General features: G+C 52.2%; 1 pseudogene; it reads left to right on the forward strand.

Moving 5' to 3' along the window:
• The first annotated feature begins 430 nt into the window (after window positions 1-430).
• LOC139022058 (pulmonary surfactant-associated protein D-like) lies at window positions 431-8,906 on the forward strand (annotated as a pseudogene).
• Window positions 8,907-9,598: the final 692 nt, after the last annotated feature.

Here is a 9,598-nt window from a genome sequence, read left to right on the forward strand (position 1 = left end):
AAGAGAAGTTGGCACAGCAAGCCCTGCTCTTCAAATACACAAATGCATATGTTTTTGCAATAGTTGTAGGTTATTGTGCAACTTGCTTCTTCATCTGCTCCTCACTCTGCTTTCCTGGCTTTGGTTTTCTCAGGAACTCAGATTCGTGGAGATCTGTAAAACCCAGACATTGATGATGCCGCTGAACTCACAGGGATCAGTGAGATGCAGATGAGGTCATCCACTGAGGGTGCTCTGTAAACTCTAAGGTGACATGTGTGTGGTGTTAGGAAAGTTTCCAGAACCCAGATGGGGTTAGTGTGAGTGAGTCAACAAGGAAGAAAATTTTCCAAAGAAGTTCTTAAAAGACCAACACCGCATAGCTCCGGTTGCAGGGCAGCATAAATAGCCCGTGCCTGTGGGCTAAGGAAGCGCTCATTTGCCTGGAGACCCTGGGCACTGGAGGACGCAATGGTGAGTGTCTGTGTCTGCCTTTCATTTTGTTTTCTCTGTGTCCAGCGAATGTCCCCCTGCCCATTTGAGGTGCTTTAATGTACTGGTGTTGAGGAAGACAGGGGCTATGTAGCTCTTCTGCTCTGGGAGGTGTGAGTGTGGGTGTGGGTATGAGAGGGCAGCGTAGTGGGGGAAGAAGGACCATTCTTCAGCCCCTCTCTCTGCTTCCATTGCTCAATGGGAGATTAGCCTTCTGGGCTGGGGGAGGGTGGGTGAGTGGGATATGACACCCACCCAGACCCCAGATGCCATTGTCAGGAAGCCTCAGGTGGGAATGCAATTTCAACTTCTGGCTTGGCTCTCTCCATCCCTGATTTCTTCAGAAAGGAAGGTGGTGGAGGAGAAACAGCCCCGGCCTTCTCAGGCCTGGGGTCAAAGTCCATCCTGGTACCAACTGCCCGTTGGACATGGATAAACATGATTTACTTTTAGCTTCAAATCTTTGTTTTAAAAATACACTTACTGGACGAGTTTACTGATTTCCAATTAATTTTTAGAGGAGTCATTTTTCAATAATACTTTAGTCTGACATTGAGGCTTAAAGGGAACACTATGTGGTTTAAGGGGATGTGGCTCTGCCCAATACCGCTATAGGCCCAGCGAAGAGGCCTCATCCCAGTCCTAGGTCTCCAACCCTGTGAAGGGGCTCCTGCCCAGGGCCCTTTCCACTTCTATGAGCTGTGGTGCCCTCTGTGCCATCTTGAGCTGTTGGGCAGAATGCCTGTGGCTTTTCATTCTTCCCCAGATGTGGGCTCAAGGCCCTTGAATTGTGGCAGCTGCACACCAGGGGGCAATGCCATGGCTCTGGCTGGAGCCTTTGGTGCTCATGGCCAACCCTCTGCCCCAGCAATTGGCACTCTGCTGGCCTGTGAGCTTGCCTGGTGTTTAGAGACTCCCATGATGCCCGAGGAAGTGGTAAACTCAGAATGAGAAAGAACTGGTGCCAACAGGGTCCTCCGCAGCCCAGAACTACCAGCAGGTGGAGAAGAAAGCACTTCTGTGGCCAGGAAGGCCCTCCACTGCCTCCCCCTCAGGCTGCCTGGCGATCCCTTCTCCTTTGCTCTGTCCCTCAGGTTTGTTCCCAGCCTCTGCACCTCCCGTGTGCGCTTTCCTGGCTCCTAACTTTAAGGTTTCTCTCAAGAGGAAAGAAGCCCACCATTGGGAGTGACCAGGTCCTGCACCCACCCTGACCTCACTTAGCTGCAGAGTCCCTCTCACATGTCACTGGACACCCTATTGAACATCTGTTTTTTCTCCACCTAAAACCCCCCTTTCTCTGAGGGAGCTCACCTCACATGCCCTCCTCCACGAGGCCCCTCTCCCAAGTCGTCCCAGGTGGAGGGGCAGCACTCTATGCGTCCCAGGGTCTCTCCAGCTATTCTGAGAACTTTTTCTGGGTTCCATCTGGAACTTTCTTCATGGAGACAACGTCTAGTGCAGGAATGGCTGACAACCTGGCAAACATGTAGCCATGTGCCCATCTTGTGTTAGGACAGATGTCACTGAGCATTCTGGCTCTTTACAGACAAGCACTGAAACAGCTAGTGCTGGTCCATCCAAGGCTACAAGTAACAGGTAATGGGATTGCCCAGCCACCTTGCTGACACAGACAGGGAGAAGGAGGTTCAAAGAGAAGGACTGTCCTGCCCAAAGGCACTTCATGAGTCCTTCCTGATGTGACAGGTGGCCTCAGTGAGGAGTTCACATCCTAGCTGTGCCGATGGCAGTGAATGGGAAGTCACTAGAAGGGACAAAACGGGGCATCTGAGAAGAGGTAGATGTTGCTGATAACCATCTCAGAGTTGAGCTGGGTAACTCATGCCCTCCCAGGCCAGACTGTATGGCTGCCTTGTCCTAAATTGTTTTTGGAGTCCTGCTGCTCCTGATCCCACAGAAGGGATGAGGTGTTAGGAAAGTGCCTCTCTGACTTCCGGGAGCTAAGTAATAACCTGTGTTCTGGAATCAAGAGCATGTCCTTTGCCCTAACTGGTTTGGCGCAGTGGATAGAGCATCGGCTTGTGGACTGAAGGGTCCCAGGTTTGATTCCGGTTGAGGACATGTACCTTGGTTGCAGGCACATCCCCAGTGGGGGTGTCCAGGAGGCAGCTGGTCAATGTTTCTCTCTCATCGATGTTTCTAACTCTCTATCCCTCTCCCTTCCTCTGTAAAAAATCAATAAAGTATATTTTTTTAAAAAATTCTAAAAAAGAAAAAAGCATGTCCTTTCTCTTTCTGTCCACCCCTGAAGGCCATGCTTCTTCTCCTCTCCGTGCTGGTCCTGCTCACACAGCCTCCAAAGTCATTGGGAGCAGAAGTGAAGAGCCTTTCCAAGAAACCTTTGATTGATAACTGCACCCTGGCCACGTGTAGCCCTGTGGAGAAAGGCTCGCCTGGTCGTGATGAACAAGATTGGAAAGAGGGCCCCTTGGGCGAGAAGAGGAATCCAGGTAGAGCTGGGACCGTGGGCTTGTCCTGGTGGGCATGGGTGGGCACTGGAATTGTAACCAACTCAGCAACTCTGGATGTTCTGCATGGAAGCCCTGGAAATGGAAGCTCACCTCCTTGGGAAGAAGTCCCCTAGACATTCAGTCCACCTAAAGCACTTCGTTACCAGTTGACAAATGACAGGCTGCCCTGAGCCCGGAGGTGTTATTCCCCCTCCCTAGCTGTCAGGATTCCTCCCCTAGGATCTTCTGATTCTTCTCACCCCAAGAATGAGCAAATTGTGGGTAAATGCCTGGTCTTCGGGGCCCTCTAGAACCAAGCTGCGGCACTTATAATTGTTCATTGTGGTTGAATGATTTCTGTGCAGTGTATTAATATCTAACTAAATTCTACTGCATTAGAGGTTGGCAAAGATGAGGTTCTGTTGCCCCACACTCAGGCCTGATCAAAAGGATTTACTTAAATGCACTACGGAGAGGAGGAAAGGGAGCTCATATTTTATAACTGGACGTTTGTACCTTTTGACCTTCACCGTTTTTCCCACCACCCAGCTCCCATCTTAGGCAACCACCAATAATCTGATCTCTGCATTTATGAGTTCAGGTTCTTTATTTTGTTTCTTAGAATCCAGATATAAGTGAGATCATATTGTATCTGTCTTAATTTGTATGACTGATGGCACTTAGCATAATTCCTTTAAGATCCATTCCTGTTGTGGCAAATGGTATGATTTTTTTTGTCGCTAAATAATATTCCAGTGTGTGTGTGTGACATTTTTATCCATTGATTCATATGGACACTATGAGGTTGTTTCCATCTGTTGGCTACTGTAAAAAATGTTGCGATGAACATGAGAGTAGAGATATCTTTTCAAATTAGTGTTTTATTTCCTTTGGATATAACCCAGATGTGGTATTGCTGGATCATACTTTTTTTAAAAATTATTTTTTAAAAAATATTTTTTATTGATTTTTTACAGAGATGGAGGGAGAGGGATAGAGAGTTAGAAACATCGATGAGAGACATTGATCAGCTGCCTCCTGCACACCCACTACTGGGGATGTGCCCACAACCAAGGTATATGCCCTTGACCAGAATTGAACCTGGGCCCCTTCAGTCCACAGACCGAAGCTCTATCCACTGAGCCAAACCGGTTAGGGCTAAATTATCTTTTTAATATCTTAAGGAAACTGCATATTGGTCCCCATAGTGGCTGCACCAATTTACAATCCCACCAATAGTGCATAGGGGTTCTTCTTCTTCACATTCTCACCAACACTTGAGATCTTTTGTGTTTTTTATAATGGCCATTCTAGGAGGGGTGAGATGATATCTCTTGGGTTTGATTTGCCTTTCCCTGGTGACTCATGTCAGGGATCATTTCTGATATGAAGTTTGGTCCTAGGAAGGGGAAAGCCAGGAGTCCATGATCCAGGGTAAAAGCGGGCAGATCCCCTGCTGTAAATGCTCAGCCTTGGGGCAGGGAGGGTGCACTGCAGGGAAATCAGACAGTTTTGGCTTAACCACCCCTCCAGCTCTGGCAGGCCTGTTACCTCGCCTGTGAAATGGGGATGTGCACACCCGTCTCCTGGGTCACCACTGGCCTGAGGAGTGTGGAGGTGGAATGTCTACACCTGCGGAACCTGAAGGAATGCAGGGCTGACCTGCAGGTGCTGCTCCTCCTAGGCCCAGGGCCAGGTTTATGTCCATTTCTTCTGCTGCTACAGGTTCACCAGGAGCTACAGGGCAAATGGGGATGCTGGATGTCCCCAAAGGGGACAAGAGCTCTGCTGGAGAACCTGGACCGAAGGGAGACTCGGGGCCACATGGTGAACAGTGGGCGTGGACTGCAATGTCTGCCACTAGGCCATGCGGGAGGATGCACATACCCATCCCAGGAAGGAGGGTGACCTGCGGGTGGCGCTGGGCTCACACAGGGAAGGCTGTAATACTGCTGGGTGGCGTCTGTAGGATGGTGCTGTTCTCTGACCTCTATGACTGCTCTCACCTTCTCACGCTCTCCCCCTTCTGAGAAGACTCAGTGCACTGACTGGCTGGTCCTTTTCCCAGGACCTCCGGGACCTCCAGGTGTGCCCGGGCCGGCTGGGCCAGAGGGTCCCTCATTAATACAGAGGGATGTAGAACCCCAAGGTAAACCAACCCCCAAAAGAGAGCCTTTACCCAAAGGTAGGAGGTTGGTGTGTGGAGGTCCTGAAGGGAGAGGGAGGAATGACGTTGGCAACCCATGATGTGACCTAAGGATGCTCAGCGTGCCAGGGAAGCCAGGCCACCTCCACTGGCAGGCCTTGCTGTGGCCCCTGTCCCCCCCCCAAACCTCCACATATGGAGGAGCCCATACAGTGTGGTGCACAGCCCCCCAGTTTCCCTTCTCTACGTGGAGTTGAGGAAATCATCCAGCCTGCAGACACTGTCAGCAGCCTTTGACCTAATCTGTACCTTCCTCAGGAGAAGTGGGTGCCCTAGGCGTGCAGGGCTTTGCAGGGACAAGAGGCCCCCCCAGGTCTCAAAGGGGAGAAAGGTGCCCCTGGTGAGCGTGGAGACCCTGGATTTTCAGGGGCAGCTGTGACAGTGGCTGTGGGCTTCCTGGGGTCCAGCCCCTTACCCTCCCCCAGGAAAGCCTGTCACTGAGCACCCTTCCCTTGGGACCTGGACTCTGAGCCAATTCCTGACTGTGGAGGACTGGCCTTCACTGTGCCTCTCTCTCCTGCAGACATTGCTGCTCTGTGGCAGCAGCTAGAAGACTTGCAGGGGCAGGTAAGACGACTGCAGGGAGCCTTCCTTCAGTATAAGAAAGGTGAGTTCCTGCACCTGGACCTGAACCTGAGCCAGTCGCCAAGGGCAGGCCCCAGGCAGGGTCTGTGTTTGGGTTTGGAGTTGGCCGGGCCTGAGGCAGGCCTGGTTCTAGGATTGGGGGCTCTAGAATGCTAGTGGGTTTGGACGATGGGCTGGACCTGGGATTGGGGCAGGAACTGGGGATAAGGATAGGGTGGGGCAGAACAGGGCAGCCACATATTCCAGGAGCTGGAAGCAGATTCAAGGGACACGTAGCAGGGTGTGGCCCTACACCAGCTCAGTGGGCTGGTGCCAGCATGGTCAAGGCTACCAGGCTCCAGCCCCCACCATCACAGCCACCTGTGACCCGAGCGTTCATAGTGGAGACTCTCCCCTCACCTGGGTGCTGAGGAGTCAGAGGCTCCAGGAGCACAGTCCAGTGCCTGTGCCTGTGGACATCTCCACCTCAGTCCCTAATCCTCCCCCGCCCCCCCCGCTCCTCCCCGCTTTCCTCATGTCAGCTTTGAACTCAAATCATTCAGCAAATCTCATTGATGCAAAGAGGAGTTGCTGAAGGAGGAGAGCACACAGGAGCGAGACATGCAGTTAGCTCCTACGTACCTAAAACCACTAAGTACCCACGTACCAAGGGTGAGGTTTCAAGCATTTGGTATGTCTCCCTCTCTCCACAAATATGCATGTGTGCTCACTCCCTCACATGCACATTGATTCAAACAAAGGAAAATTCATGGTATACACCTGCCACATGTGTGTGTATTACACACATGCCATCACTCACCTCACATCATCTACACACATGTGCACACGTGCATATTCACACACACCAGGTGGGCTTTCAGTGCTCCCTTGTATCTTCAGATGGACACGTGGCCATGTTTGTGTATGCACACACAGACCCACCCGGGTGCATGTAGTGAACGGCAGATGAACTCCTGTCCAGGGCGCTCTGGGTGCCCTACTGAGCCTGTGGAGAGTATGGCCCCTGAACCCTTGTGGAAGGGTCCCAGTGAATCGGGGTACAGCCTTGGCTCCTCACCAGCCCTTTGGGGCCGGAGCACAGCCCTCTCAGGAACCCTGAAGGCTTCTATGCATGAACCCAGAAGTCAAAGGGATGGAAAATGAGCCCGGCCAGCGTGGCCCAGTGGTTGAGTGTCGGCCTATGAACCAGGAGATCATGGTTCGATCCCTGGTCAGGGCATGATCCCCAGTAGGGGGTGTGTAGGAGACAGCCAATCAGTGATTCTCTGTCATCACTGATGTTTCCATCTCCCTCTCCCTCTCCATTCCTCTCTGATATCACTAAAAATATATTAAGCCCTGACTGATTTCGCTCAGTGTATAGAGTGTTGGCCTGTGGACTGAAAGGTACCAGGTTCGATTCCGGTCAAGGGAATGTACCTGGGTTGCGGGCACATCCCCAGTGGGAGGTGTGCAGGAGGCAGCTGATCGATGTTTCCTCTCATTGATGTTTCTTTTTTTTTTTTTTCTCCATTTTCTTTTTTTTTTTTATTTTATTTTATTTTATTTTTTTATTGCTTAAAGCATTACAAAGGGTATTACATATGTGTCCTTTCCCCCCCCCCCCCCCCGCCGCCCTTGACAATACTCATTGATGTTTCTAACTATCTCTCTCCCTTCCTCTCTGTAAAAACTCATTAAAATAGATGAAAAAAAAAACACACATTAAAGCACACACACACACACACACACTCACACACTTAAAGGGATGGAAAGTGAGATGGACTGAAAAGTGATGTTGAATGCCACACAGGTGATGCTTTTATAAATTGTATTCCCATCTTAGAGATGAGTAACTGGAAACCCCGAAAAAGGAAGTGATTTTACCTTATCCACCTTGACAGTCATGGCCAAGGCGGGGCTGAATACCTGGCCCTCTGACTCCCAGACAGCCCTCTCTCCAGCACTGACTCTCTCCTGCCCCTGACGCCCATGCACACCTCTCAGCTGTCCTTGTCCTCTCTCCCAGCTCTCCAGCCTCCCCCACATGCACACCTAGAGGCCAGCACTGGGCGCACACAGTGCAGAGATTAGCACAGCGCTGCCCTCAGATGGCCCACCCTCTCCTCTTCTTTCCCACATCCACACGCGGCACGGACCTCCCTGTCAATGCCTCATGCCCTGCTGTTATGCAGGGTCCACAGTGAGATCAGAGGGAGCACCATCCTTGTTTCCAGCTCTCAGAGGCTGCACGATGCCCTTTCGCTGCATGATGCTAAAGCTTCCCAGTCCCGCCCAGTACCTGGGAAACCGATTCTGCCATGCAACATGGGGTGAAAGAGAAAGAGCACGTCTCAGCTCTAGTGTGAGATCAGATAAGGGTGACCCCCCCAGCTCTACATGTGATGGTCACATGAAGTTTAGCTTCTTACTTAACCTCTCTGAGCCCAGTGTTCTCACCTGTAACTAGACAGGCAGATCCATCTCCCAGAGCGCACCTCGGAGCCGGGGTCTCACCTTTGTCCTCCCTGGTGCTCTGAGGCCTTATATGGGAGGCCTGGGGCTCTGGTTGGAGCACAAAGGTTTCAGAGCCATGGAGCTTTGGCCAGTGCCCCCAGAGCCCCAACCTGACTGTGCTCTCCTCCTAGTGGAGCTCTTCCCCAACGGCCGAGGTGTTGGCCAGAAGGTCTTCAAGGCAGCAGGCTTTCTGAAAACTTTTTATGAAGCACGGCAAGTGTGTGCAGAGGCCGGGGGGCAGATGCCCTCCCCACGCTCTGCAGCTGAGAACCACGCCTTGCAACTGCTGCTGGAGGCTGAGAACAAGGGTGCTGTGTTCCTGAGCATGACTGACTTCAAGACGAAGGGCAAGTTCACCTACCCAGGAGGGAAGCCCCTGGTCTATTCCAACTGGGCCCCTGGGGAGCCCAACAACGAAAACGGCAATGAGCACTGTGTGGAGATGTACAACAACGGCCAGTGGAACGACAAGCCCTGTGGAGCGAAGCGCCTTGTGATCTGCGAGTTCTGAGCCCTCAGGGTGGGTGGGGCAGCCTTGGTCCAGGAGCCTGGCCCAGACCTGTGTGCTGCTGACATGACAAGTAAGAGCTGAGGGTTCTGTGACCTGGCTTCTGCACAGAGCTGTGGGATGAGGCCTGCCAAGGGCTCCCATGGAACTCCTCTCTCAGAATAAAATACGAAACTGGCTTCACTGTCTGCTCTGTCAGAGGAAGAAGGGCCAGCCTGCATTCCCAACTGCAAGGGATAAAATTAGTCCCCCAAATCCAAAGGCTCCTCCTCAGCCCTCTGCCTCCTCAAACTGTCAACCCAGCAAGTCACTCCCTGCTCTGTCTCTCCCTCCTCTGTCGCTCCCTCCTCTGTCACTCCCTCCTCTGTCACTCCCTCCTCTGTCACTCCCTCCTCTTGCTTTGGTGTCCCCTTATGGCAGTTCCTTATCATCCTCTTTTGCTAGCCCCTCCTCCTCTTCTTGACCACTTACTGGTGACCTGCTCAAGCCTTAGCTCTCCTTTCTCTCCATTCCTCACCCTCACTCCAGGGATGAGCTCATCTGTTCAGGGCTCAGATCCCTGGCACCCACATTACATGCCTGCTCAGGACCTCCCAGAGCCCTGACTCCTTTGGCCAATGCCAGCTGGAGCCCCAGGGCTGGGCGGTTCCAATGGCTGCTCCTTGTTTCAAGGCCTGAGCCCAGGAAGGTGCACATTACGTGGGCTGACCTGGCAGGTCATCTGCCTCCCTGGCAGGATTGTGTGGCCCAGTTGAGTAGCCTCCTCTGCATCCCTGCACACCAGGACCTCATTCTGCCCTGTCATTGTGTCTGCCTGTCGGCTCATGGGAGGGAGTCCCACCTGCACAATCTCCATTCCAGCTG

Source organism: Myotis yumanensis, unplaced genomic scaffold (assembly GCF_028538775.1).
Source record: "Myotis yumanensis isolate MYYU_CA2020_CCGP unplaced genomic scaffold, mMyoYum1.0.hap1 SCAF_13, whole genome shotgun sequence".
NCBI classification, from domain to species: domain Eukaryota; kingdom Metazoa; phylum Chordata; class Mammalia; order Chiroptera; family Vespertilionidae; genus Myotis; species Myotis yumanensis.